At 40.8% G+C, this 12,191-nt stretch overlaps 2 protein-coding genes across 2 annotated transcripts in view; one reads left to right on the forward strand and one right to left on the reverse strand.

Annotated features, from left to right (window-relative positions):
• Src42A (Tyrosine-protein kinase Src42A) overlaps window positions 1-12,191 on the reverse strand; it is a 125,613-nt gene that overhangs the window by 95,572 nt on the left and 17,850 nt on the right. The window lies entirely within an intron of this gene.
• Window positions 1-12,191, forward strand: part of Uba4 (Ubiquitin-like activating enzyme 4) — a 69,130-nt gene that overhangs the window by 29,928 nt on the left and 27,011 nt on the right. The window lies entirely within an intron of this gene.

The following is a 12,191-nucleotide window of genomic DNA, read 5'->3' on the forward strand; positions in this document are numbered from 1 at the left end:
AATATGGCAACGCCTGAATGCTCATACAGGTTTCTTCCTCAGCATGGCAGATTTGTCATCCAATGTATGGAGGTTTTGTTGACTGGGCATGCGCTGCTTTATTTTCTGGAATAGAATTAGCTTTTAGATTACAAAGTTTGTAGGAAGTTGAGAGGAAGGGGGAAAAGGGAGAAACATTAAAAAAGCGAAGGGGATCGGACGATTCCGGTCATAAAGCGATCAGCGCTGTCTGATCACCTCAACCGCCTCGTATTTTCAGCCTTAAGCCCGCGCACTTCCTGAAAAAATTTCATCTCAACTCTTGTGTGATCAGTGATTCTCAGCGTGATGTCCACGCAGAAATTTAGTTTAGCTTGCCGGGTCGACGCTTCACTACAAGCTAACGATGCCAAGAATTCATTCTGTGAGGTTTTTTCGGGACCCTTATGAAAATATACAAAAAAAAGAAATGTTCTCTCCGCAAATTTTGACCACTGTGCCGAAAAATTCGTCGAGCGGATGTAGAGAGAAAAATGTTTTTTTTTTAAAAAAAATCGAAGATCTCATAAGTTACTCTTCGGATTTTGAGGGGGAAAAAAAATTATTGCATTCTGTAGAAGCTGAAATTCTGTATTATTCTCTCTCTGTGCTCTGCAGCAATGTCGTTTGCCCTGGTCTTGAGAATTCTGTAACGCATTTTTCGAATATTTTCGAATAAGTTTCCCCAGCACTATGTTTCAGAGAGATAGAGCGTGAATGGTTTTTCGGGTAAACTCTGACAATTTCATTAAAATTCTTTTTTTTGAGAGGGGGGGGGCGACCAATAGGCTATATTTTTTCACAGGACAGTCCCGAGTAAAAATGTGTTCACGTGCTGCTTTTAGGTGAATCTCAAAATTTGCTAAACTGACAAATTCAATAACCCCTTAGGACCGACAGGAGGAATAACGTGGAATCAAAATTAATCATCTTTGAAAACTGCATGGACCATGGATTCGCACTTTCCAGTTTGGGAACCCTGACCGAGCGCAAACTGTACGGCCAATCGCTGAGATGCAGGTCCTTGGCAGGCCCCGCATGACTCCATTCACCTTCTGAACCAAACAGGTGCTGAAGAGGGGGGGAGGGTAATTTAAATTTGCAACAAGTGGCAGTGAACCTTGCGAACATTATCAATTTCTGGAATCTGCGCTCCAGCGATTGAGAAAACTCAAAACCGCAGAGAAACTCGAGCACAGTTCTGATTCTGAAGCTATTAGAGTATTTCAAATTCTTTGTATCTTCCTGAAATTTTTGCAGATTTTAGTTTCGAAACTAGATTTGGACGGTCATAATTTAAAGTTTTCGTCGGTCCTTTCTATGAAGCACAATATTTGCCTGATTCGGGTTTTCTCCGTTTTTTCATTTCTAGGGATTTTTTCACCATTATATATTTCGAACGCGCGAATTTAGGCGCCGTGTTGTTAAATTGGAATAATTTACAGTCGAAAACTGAAGAGAACAGTCCAAATTGATGAATTCGACTCATCTCCGATGCAGAAACATTCTTATTGTTGACGTTGTGGACGAAAAATGGGGTTAAAATCTGCGTTTCCGGACTTGGCTAGGTTTTAGAAAATGCGGTGAGGACTGGAATACACATCCATTAATCATAACCACGGAACTGATTCGTCTCGGAGCGAGAGAAGAATGAACCAGCCACCAGCGCCCCACGGAAAAACGTCATAAGTGCATCTAGACGTTGGAAATTCCTGCTCATGAAAAAATAATTATCTGAAAAACATAAGAACATTTTCTATGCATTTTTTAAGAGCATGTTACTCACAGTTTAATCTAGCGTTTCTGAGAAGTCCGGGAGGGAAAATGGTGTAACTTTTGGCGAAAATAAATATAATTTTAGAAGAAATTAGTCAAAGTTTCAACGTTTAAAGGGGGTTTTTGCTTAGTGGGTAGCAACCGCTGATGGAGCTTACAGTAGTTCTTCGCGGAATCCCCCGCGGCCAATCCCGATGCCGGGTCAGTGGCGTGGCGTGAATGATCCGTTATCGATCTTTCCCATTTGAAGCTATCGTGAAGAATCGATTATTCAGTGGTTCGTTCGGAACACTCTGTTAATCGATCCTTTTCCATAGGTTTAAACGGAAGATGAATCGATCTATTGCAAAGCACGCCAGGTGTCGGTGCGATGCCCGCGGGATGAAATGCTAACTAGGCATCGAGGAAGAACCGCGTTACTTTCCAATTTTCAATTCGTCAATATGCAGAAATCGCCGTTCTAACCTCATTCACCGGCTCCAACAAAGCTCGCAGATATTAACATATGTATAGCCGAGATTTCTAAGACAGCCTTCATCCTGCTCCCGAGCCCGAGCTTGAGCCTGCAATCCTGGGGAAAAACGCCGTATCCACATTGAAAGCTTGCCAAATTTCTTCAGTTTATTGTAAATTAGGGAGCTACACCCAGGATGTCTACTAAAACAGAGTGACCGAAAATCCGTACTTGTACAGTACTTTTTCAGTACATTCCCAAGAAATTCAGTACCACCTCGACAGAAATATTCAGTTTCCACACCAAATGTAATATTTGAATTGTCAACCCCATTCAGGAAAGCAAATAAAGGTGAATTAACAATTTTTCACTGACACTTTCGTCATTTTCCCTGGCTTTCCAAAATTCCCTGACATTTCCCGGTTTTCCCTGACCGTGGCAACCCTGATACAAGCATTTTACCAGTGGCCGGTCACGTGCGATGGAAAAGTGTGGCTTTTTCACAACTTGACAACATTGATCTGATTATGCGAGATAAGCACTGAATAGGTCTTTCAACTTTGCAAGGCAGCCGTAGGGCCCATAAGAGGGATGGCGCAGGCGCGGAATATGAGAGGTCAAGTAAAGCGAGTTACGCAAAATATCTCTGGTCTTGGTCGCGCCGAGCCGTTGATATCAAATTCAGGATTCTACTCCTAGATCATATTGTTCCGGTTACTGAATGCGTACCAAAGGGTGGTAAAGGGAGTTTCAACCCTCTTTCTTCCCCCTATCTCGCGACCAAAGGCATTGCCCGCGATTCGGGGACGAATTTAACATATCGGTGGCTAAAGGACGGTACCACATAACTGAAAATGTTGGCGAAAATAGTTAGCGACTTTGCCGTATTTTACGATATAAAATACGTAATTTGGTGTGTTTAGATTTTTCCAGTTCCGCATGGGAACGTTTTACTAACGTCTTGTGAAGTATAAAAATCTAGCAAATCAAAATTACAAAAATGGCGACGTTCTCTTTTCGTCGTGTAAAATCGTCAGCTTGCAGAAAGGCGGAATTGTTCCTTAGCCATCAATATACGAAAATAAATAAATTCTCCTCTAACGAGACAGATGGCTGCACGCGCACTTCTGATGAAATTTCGGATAGGTTTTTAATTGAATCGGCTCGTGCGAAAACCGCTAATGTCCATTTTTTTCAATTTTGAGATTTTTGGGTTAAAATACTCTCGGAGGTCAGACACACTCATTAATGTGGTGAAAATGTTTGTTCCTTGGGTTTGAACCCCTTTTCAGGGGGGGCCGTGGTCCGAATCATGCGAAAACCGCTAATGTCCATCCTCCGATATATGCCTCATAAAACAGTACAACACACCAAAAGAAAAAAGTGTCTCCTGGACGACATAAGGTGATCTTAATGTATTTTGAGGCGCTGAATCCGAATATGACCTCCGTTTTATTCCATCACCCTCCGATTTTCCGGAAAAACCGATTTTACTCGGAAAAGTGGCCATTTTTGGGCATTTTCGGTGTATTTCCTACTGTTATCCCCTGCAGAATGTAGGTAAAACTTTTCGTAGCTACGAGATTCACGTTTGCCGATGTCTTTTTGACTGACAAATCCGGAAATGACCTTAATTTTTCCCGTTCACCTCTCAGTTTTCCGGGAAAGCAACTTTTTCCCGGGAAAATGAGCAAATTCGACGTATATATGTCGTGCATGAAATTTATTTTTATAAATTTTCCTGGACCCGTGATAGTATGTTGCCTCTGTATTTTGAGCTGCTGAATCCGAATATGACCTCGGTTTCTTTCTATCACACTTCAGATTTCCGGTAAAGCCGATTTTTCCGAGCCTAAAATTGTGTATCGTAAAAGCTTCGCCGGACTCAAAGTGTGTTCGAAATTCATTTTAAAAATGTCTCCGATGTGTGATACATCGATTCCTTTGTGTATTGAACTGTTGAATTCAAAAATGATCTCAGATTTTTCCGATCACCCATCATTTTTCCGGAAAAGTCGCTTTTCCTAAGAAAACGCTCTTTTCGGGTATTTTTGCGGGATGATTTTCCTGCTCTGAGGAGTTTCAGAAATTTTCCGAGATCCTTTTTTGGTCTCTCTTGCTGTATTAAGAAGCACTGAACTCGAATTTGACCTTCACTCATCTTTGACAAGCCCCCGTTTTCGAGAAGGTCCGATTTTTCCGGACTCTTGGCCCGGTTTTTCCCGGCCAAAAGCTTTTCCGGACTGTTCCCTCTTCCAGGGAAATTCAAAACATTTTCCGCATGTGTGATACATCGTTTTACATGTAACGTGAGCTGAAAACCCCAAATATGACCTTAGAAATTCGATATCACCCACCGGAGAATTTCTGAAACTCCTCAGAGCAGGAAAATCATCCCGCAAAAATACCCGAAAAGAGCGTTTTCTTAGGAAAAGCGACTTTTCCGGAAAAATGATGGGTGATCGGAAAAATCTGAGATCATTTTTGAATTCAACAGTTCAATACACAAAGGAATCGATGTATCACACATCGGAGACATTTTTAAAATGAATTTCGAACACACTTTGAGTCCGGCGAAGCTTTTACGATACACAATTTTAGGCTCGGAAAAATCGGCTTTACCGGAAATCTGAAGTGTGATAGAAAGAAACCGAGGTCATATTCGGATTCAGCAGCTCAAAATACAGAGGCAATATACTATCACGGGTCCAGGAAAATTTATAAAAATAAATTTCATGCACGACATATATACGTCGAATTTGCTCATTTTCCCGGGAAAAAGTTGCTTTCCCGGAAAACTGAGAGGTGAACGGGAAAAATTAAGGTCATTTCCGGATTTGTCAGTCAAAAAGACATCGGCAAACGTGAATCTCGTAGCTACGAAAAGTTTTACCTACATTCTGCAGGGGATAACAGTAGGAAATACACCGAAAATGCCCAAAAATGGCCACTTTTCCGAGTAAAATCGGTTTTTCCGGAAAATCGGAGGGTGATGGAAAAAAACGGAGGTCATATTCGGATTCAGCGCCTCAAAATACGTTAGGATGACCTTATTTAGCCCGGTAGGCATACTTAAACATATGCGTTTTCGATGATTTAGAACCGACCATGCACGAATCATGCGAAAACCGCTAATGTCCAGTTTATTGCTGGTAGTCCCGTGATGAAACTTGCTTTAAGTGCCGCAATTGTCAAGAATTTTAGTTTTTCAACTTTATTTGAATGATAATCTACCGTTTTAATATCTTTAGAATGAATTTTGAAAGTATCAAACGGCTCCAAAACTCGGCGATTTTTACGAATCATGCGAAAACCGCTAATGTCCAGAGTCCTTTTTTTTTAATTACTCCATCCCAGACTGAAGAGGAGCTGGAAACTGTTAGGGATCCTTTTCTACAATCCACTCTTGTAATAATCAACTTCTGAACATTTTTTAATCCCGCATTTAAAAGGCTTCTACAGTTTTTTGCAGTTTACTCAAAATAAGAGAAAATGGACATTAGCGGTTTTCGCACGAGCCGATTCATTATGGTAAATAAAAAATCCTCTTAAAATCGAGGGGGAAAATATAAATGCTGGTGGACAGAGAAAAAACAACAAACTCACCCATACAGAGAACTGACAGAGACAAAAGTTAGGAACTTACCTGAAACAGAGGAAAAAGACACAATATTAAACAGTCAGATCAAATTCGGTTGAATAGAGTAATTCATTGCAACATTTGTGAATCAACTCAAGTAGGCCTGATTTTTTGTCAAGCGGGAAGTTCAAACAATCAAGGGCGAATAACTCTTATTACTTACTCGACTTACGTAAGCAAGTACAACTTGGAAACTGTTAACGCGTCCACCGTTTTCTCCACGAAATTTTATTGGAAAATTTTGTATATTGTACAGTGATTAATTCAGTTTCCTGTCAAATGGTATTTAACAGGTAGGGATTCTCTGCGCAAGACAACTGAACATTCTAACTTGCCAAAATGATCGAGTTAGGTTCCCATTCCCAATACTATTTGCAAATATTCCTCATTCCAACGTCTCTGGTGATAACCTGATATGCACAGCTGAGGGGACATCTATGGCAATCGAGGCCACTGCACTTGAGGAACCGCCGCACATTGGATCGAGACAATTAGAGAGGTCGGACATAAAATTTTTAACTAAAACTGCAAAGTTTGATGTTTATTTTGTCACATTTTAAATTTCAAGGGGTGCGTGAAACAGAAAATTTCATGAGGAAACCGATGGAACCTCTTCCAGAGCCTTACAGTTTTGTATGAACAGAGTTATAAGCGTTTAAAGTTTCCAAATTTTGTCCAACGTCTCCTATTGACTCGATCCAGTGTGCGCCGCAGCCATAAATCATCATTGCGAAGGGAAGGGATTTAGAGGGTCGCGGATCTGCGCGACGACCGGAGAAATTTCAGCTCATTACAGGGGAGGGAAGTGTGCGAAGAAATTTGACTTAAAATTTGTTATTTATGACGGTGAACTTGGAGCTGTTAATTTATTGAGGTCACGGGCATCATGTGCAGACTGTTCACGGTGCAAAACCAATGTGGAGAGCAATAAACATCAGTGGTGAGGTGTGCATGATCGATTATTATCGATATTTCCCCTTTTGAAGCTGTGGCAAAGGATCGATTATTAAAGTGTTCGTTGCGAAAACTCTGTTAATCGATCCTTTTCCATAGGTTTAAATGGCAGATCAATCGATATATCGCAAAGCACGCTACAGAACTGTCAAACATGTACGCATAACCGGTTTCTGCAATTTAGCAGAACACCCCCCGCTACGCCGCGCGCCACGGGATCGCGGCTCAGCAACGACCGTGTTGCCAAGCACAGCTGGAATCCATCGAAGAAGCGAGCGTTTCCGAGATTTAATTCGGAAATTTGGCAACCGTTCGATGTATGGTGTGATTGTACCCGCTGCCTCCCTCTCCAACCAGTGTCGCACACAACTGGACAGAAAACTAAATAATTTTATGAATGATTAATGTTGAATGGGTGCGGGTAGGCTGCTAGTTGCCACGTTAGGCGCGCTGGGAAAACGGAGCTTTATGGCAGCTTTGCGCGGTCAAAATTACGTTATGAGTGAACTAAAAGATTTCCCAAGGAATTCCTAAACAAGTTAAAAGACTCACACAAAGTTCTTAGATGCCACGAGAAATGCTATATAATGTTGGAACTATATCGTTACTCTGTAATAACCTCGAGTAGGTGTACTGTAATAATACTCTCAGCCATAAAGTAGGCACGCCATTACACATTTATGATATAGGTTCCAACATTTTGAGAGACTACGCCGCAAAACGAAAGAAAAAGACCGATCTACTGCACAAGTCGTGGGAGAAATCACCAGATGTGATAAAATGCAAGTACTTTCGGATATATTTTTGTAATCTCTCCAAATTCAAGGAATTGAAAATTTGAAAGCAACAATTCATGTGTTGTCAAGGACTTTTCGGGTCCTAAATATATTTGGCTCAGAGAATTTAAAAAAAAAACTTGAAGATTTCCACCTGTTTGAGCAGTTACTTCACTTTTTCAAAGGCTCGCTCATAAAATCAGGCTTTTCAAGGATTTCGTTCTTCGGTTTGATCGATGAAAACAGAAAAAAACACTCTGGAAATAAAGGATTCCATCACAAACATTAAGGTTTTATCATGACCAAAAACCATTCGCAGTAAAAATAAACTCTTCACCTAGGGTGAGAAGAGGACCACACAAACGCAGCAAGTTGCATAGAAACCAAGAATAGGAGGCTTTAACTAAACTTTCGTACGTAAAAGACTAAGTTTAACGATTGCATATTTTCACGTTTAAAACATTTGTTCTCGACTCTTTATTTTAAACAGGAGAAAATTTTCGACCATTTAAATTCACAACAATTTCTAACTTATTTTTTCCTAAAATGCAACTTAGTGCGTTTCTATTAAGCTAGGTTCAAATACAGCTTGTTTCAGAGAGAGAAAAAATTGTCCTGAACCTCCTGTAAACGACAAGACATTTTATTTCTTTTTTTTCTCTCTCATTTTTGTGTGTGTGAGGGTGTGTGTGTGTGTGTGCGTGTCGCACTAGGTGGTTTTAAAATTTCCAAGGAAGCCAAGGAAACACTATTCTATTAAAATAATGGATCTAGTTTGCTTCAAAGTCGATAGACTTAAAATATGTTTTTAAAAAGCTCGTATTAAAAAGTTCCGGGAAAGGGGCAGTTTGACAACATGGGGCGTCCAGGTACTGTACAACTTAAAGGGGGACAGATAGAGAATAAATAAGTGAGGCTGGCAAAGGCGGCGGATTGTTGGAAATAGGATCGGGGCGAGCCTGCGAGCGCGCAGTGCATGATACTCACAATCCAGTCAAAAATAAATAATCTCTTGCACTAAAAAAAGGAGCACTGCGAACCGAGGTACATCCGCGTGAGCCATTGCGACCGGTGCATTCGGATAAATCATTTTTAATGCACCGTCACTCGTTGAATCCTTCGGGCGACATGCGATAAAATTCTAAAAGCTCCACCAGCAACAATCAAAGCCTACGGTGAGGGATTTTTCAACTACAATTCCAACGTCCGCGAGTAGAAGTACTCGGGTGCCAAAAGACTTACTTACTTTTGAGATATCGGTGTCACTGCATAGATAAGTGTTTTGCGGACATTCGAACTCAAACTCGTCAATAATGTAAACGCGACCTGAAATTAGGACGGTTTCAGGTTTGCAAAAAAAATAAAAAAAAAAAAAAAAAAAATTAAAGTTTTAATCTACCTACTATGTTCAAAGAAGTGTCCGATTTACGGGGAACTTCCAAAAAGTAATGCTTCTCTATGTTCGTTGCCTGAAACCTGACTGGGCGATAATCTCTCAAGATTATAAGAATGACCGATGGAAACAAACATAAGCCGCTTATGGCTACCTTAAATCGTTTTAGATTACATTGGAGATGATTCACGCATTCGCGAGTCTCCGAGAATTAAGACGATGTTGAGCAATGATGGTAAAAATCGAATGAGCAACTATACGCGCTTGGGGGTAATCGTGTGGTATCACGCAAAATTGAAGGAGATTTTTGACGCGCGCTGTCGCTATACAGAACTTCGGTACAGGGACAGCGAACAAAAGCATCCATTGAGCTCTGTGATGAGAGAAGTAACAGAAATTGACTTTTTTCGTTTATGATTCAATCCTTTTTCCCTCATGACAGACCGTTACAAAAATGGCAGCTTTCATCGCTTCAGGATCGTAAGAACAATTACGATTGTTTTCGCTTTGCGTTGACAAGCAGCAAAAAATTATTAGATGGATTATCATGAAAGAACATTTTAGAGAAGGACTTTCACGCCTCCCCGACGCAAAAATTCGTGAAAATCCTTCTTCCTGCTCTATTTTGAATTTATTTTGCAATTCAAAGTGAAGAGAGCAGATTTTTCAAAATATTTTTCCGTAAATATGACTGGTAAATTTCCAGTTTTGATTATAAATTCCCGAAGACATTTCAGAATTATGCGGGGAAAGTCTGACCGCATTTTCAGTAGCTCGCATAGTAACATTTGAGGCAAACATTTCCTAAATTTCGACGATTTACCTAATTAAGAAAAGCAACACGTGCAGATGTTTTTGATGGAAGATTCGTATGACACTAATCACCACCGTCAAAATACTTAAAGCAAGCTTTCCAAACAGCGGCAGTTTATTTTTCATACCTGCAATGCCCTGATTTTTATGGCAGAATTCCATGCTTCGCAGGATTTTCGACAGCCTGCCGATATTTCACGTTCAAAGCACTTTTTCCTCGACATATTTGACAGGAGAAAATATACGACGAGTTGAATTTAAAACTAATGCCAACTGTTTTTTTTTTCCCAAAATGGACTTAATGCGTTTTTGTGAGACTCTGTCCACTTCCAAGGCGGAAAAGCCGACTGAATTTATTTTTCGCTCTTTATCTGCTGACGAAAAAATGGTATGGAATCGATCGACATGAATCCATCGACTAAAAGAAAAACGTGAATCCATCGACGCGATTCGATCGACACCGATTCGAACAATGATAAATGGTTAGAAAAGCGGTGTCGATTTGGTCGTTATGAATCGATAGAAAAACAAAATCGTGATCCGATCGACAGCGACACGGTTGACACCGATTCTATTGACAAAGTGTGATTGATTCACAGGTTTGTCCATCAATTCTCGGTTCTCGATCGAATAGCATCGATCAGTTCACGCTCTTGTTTTTCGATCGATCCATGTCAATCGAGTCGACTTGGGTTTTTAAATCAATTGTCGATCGATTCGCGTTTTTATTATTCGATCGATTGATGTCGATCGAATCCGTACCCTCCGCGTGAAACGCGGTGTTAAAAGGCAGCGAAGTTCCGAAAGCGAGAGTTCCGCTGCTTTAATTGCAATGACGGACGCATTTTGAATAAAAAAGAACTGTGTTCATTGTGCCATGAGTCCTCTCATACACTATCCTTATGGATCCAAAGGCTCATGTTATAATGAACCTGGATCCTTTTGACGATGAAGGAGCGGGAGCAGTCTGAGCAGGTTGTCGAATCCGCACTCCCTCGCTTTCCCCGGCGCCAATAATTTCGATGTGTCCACGTCGACCGTTGTCATTCGTCTCTCGTCGTCCATCTGGTACAGCGACCACCAGTCACCAGTCACCAGTCACCAGTCACCAGTCACCAGTCACCGGTGCGGTCGGTCGTCGGTTATCCCACGGACACGTAACCGCGCGACACGAGCTGTCCATGTTATTACGCGCACAATCCGCGCCAAGTTGCCGCTTCGACCCTTATTTACGTTACTTCGCTTATTTTGCTGCAAGACCAACGTCCCCCAAACAGACACAATTCCGGTCGAATTTCCGGGCAGAGACATACTCTGCCGTGATAGCGAAGAGAGCCGTATAGGTGCAAAATTTTCGAAATTGAGTTTTCTTCAAAATTCGTCTGAACTCTTTTAGATGAAATTACTGAGACAGCTAAAACAGCAAAATTCATCCTAATTTAATGAAAACAAGACGTATGAGAAAGCCGTAAGTGCACAAAAAATGACATAGTTTTTTTCAAGACAGCCGCAGGTGCATGAGAGCCAATGAAAACAGTGCTTTCCAGTATGGTGCCGCCCTCTTCTGCCAATTTCTAACCTGAAAATGTGTTTGTTGTGCGTCCAAAACGCAACCACGAAAGCATGCAGAAGATAGCACTTACGGCTGTCTTGCCTAACAATAACCTAGCATGAAAATGAAAAATACCCTTTTTATGCAATGGAAATAAAATCAGTCGATTTTTAATCATCCATACGATTTCTAGGAGTCTTCCGGACGATTAGTGGCAATTTGACAAAGAACGGAGGCTTCTTTCCATAAAATGTTCGTGTTAGAAGCTTCTGAGCCCGTTTTCTCAAAACTGAATTTTTGCACTTACGGCTCTCTTCGCTATCACGGCAGTACTGCCAAGCCGAGGAAGAACGCCGTATGAACTATCGGGCGTTGCCAAATTTCCTTCGACAAATCATGGAAAATTCGTGAATATTTCTCTTCCGATTTTTCGAAGGATTTCGTTCGTGCGTGGATCTAAAAAGTCTGGAAATTTCAAGGAAAAATATTCATAACATTCCTCAAGAACAAATATTTTTGGAGAGGAAATTTGCTCATACGACGTTTTTACTTACAATTAGCACGGCAGAATATATTTCAGAGACCCTGCACTAACAACTAACAACTAAGCGAGGCAAAAGTTATGTTTGAGAGTCAATGTTACTTTCCACCTGATAATGATTAACAAATAACTTTTTGAGTATTAAGTTCGCCAAATGATGACTGGTAAATGAACTGCATTTTGTAATTTGGAACTATAAATTCTGGCTCTTCTGGAAAAACACTTATGTGCATGGGGAAACTAATGGCACATACGTTGTTTTTAAACCGGGTTA

This window comes from Bemisia tabaci, chromosome 1 (genome assembly GCF_918797505.1).
Source record: "Bemisia tabaci chromosome 1, PGI_BMITA_v3".
Classification (NCBI taxonomy): Eukaryota; Metazoa; Arthropoda; class Insecta; order Hemiptera; family Aleyrodidae; genus Bemisia; species Bemisia tabaci.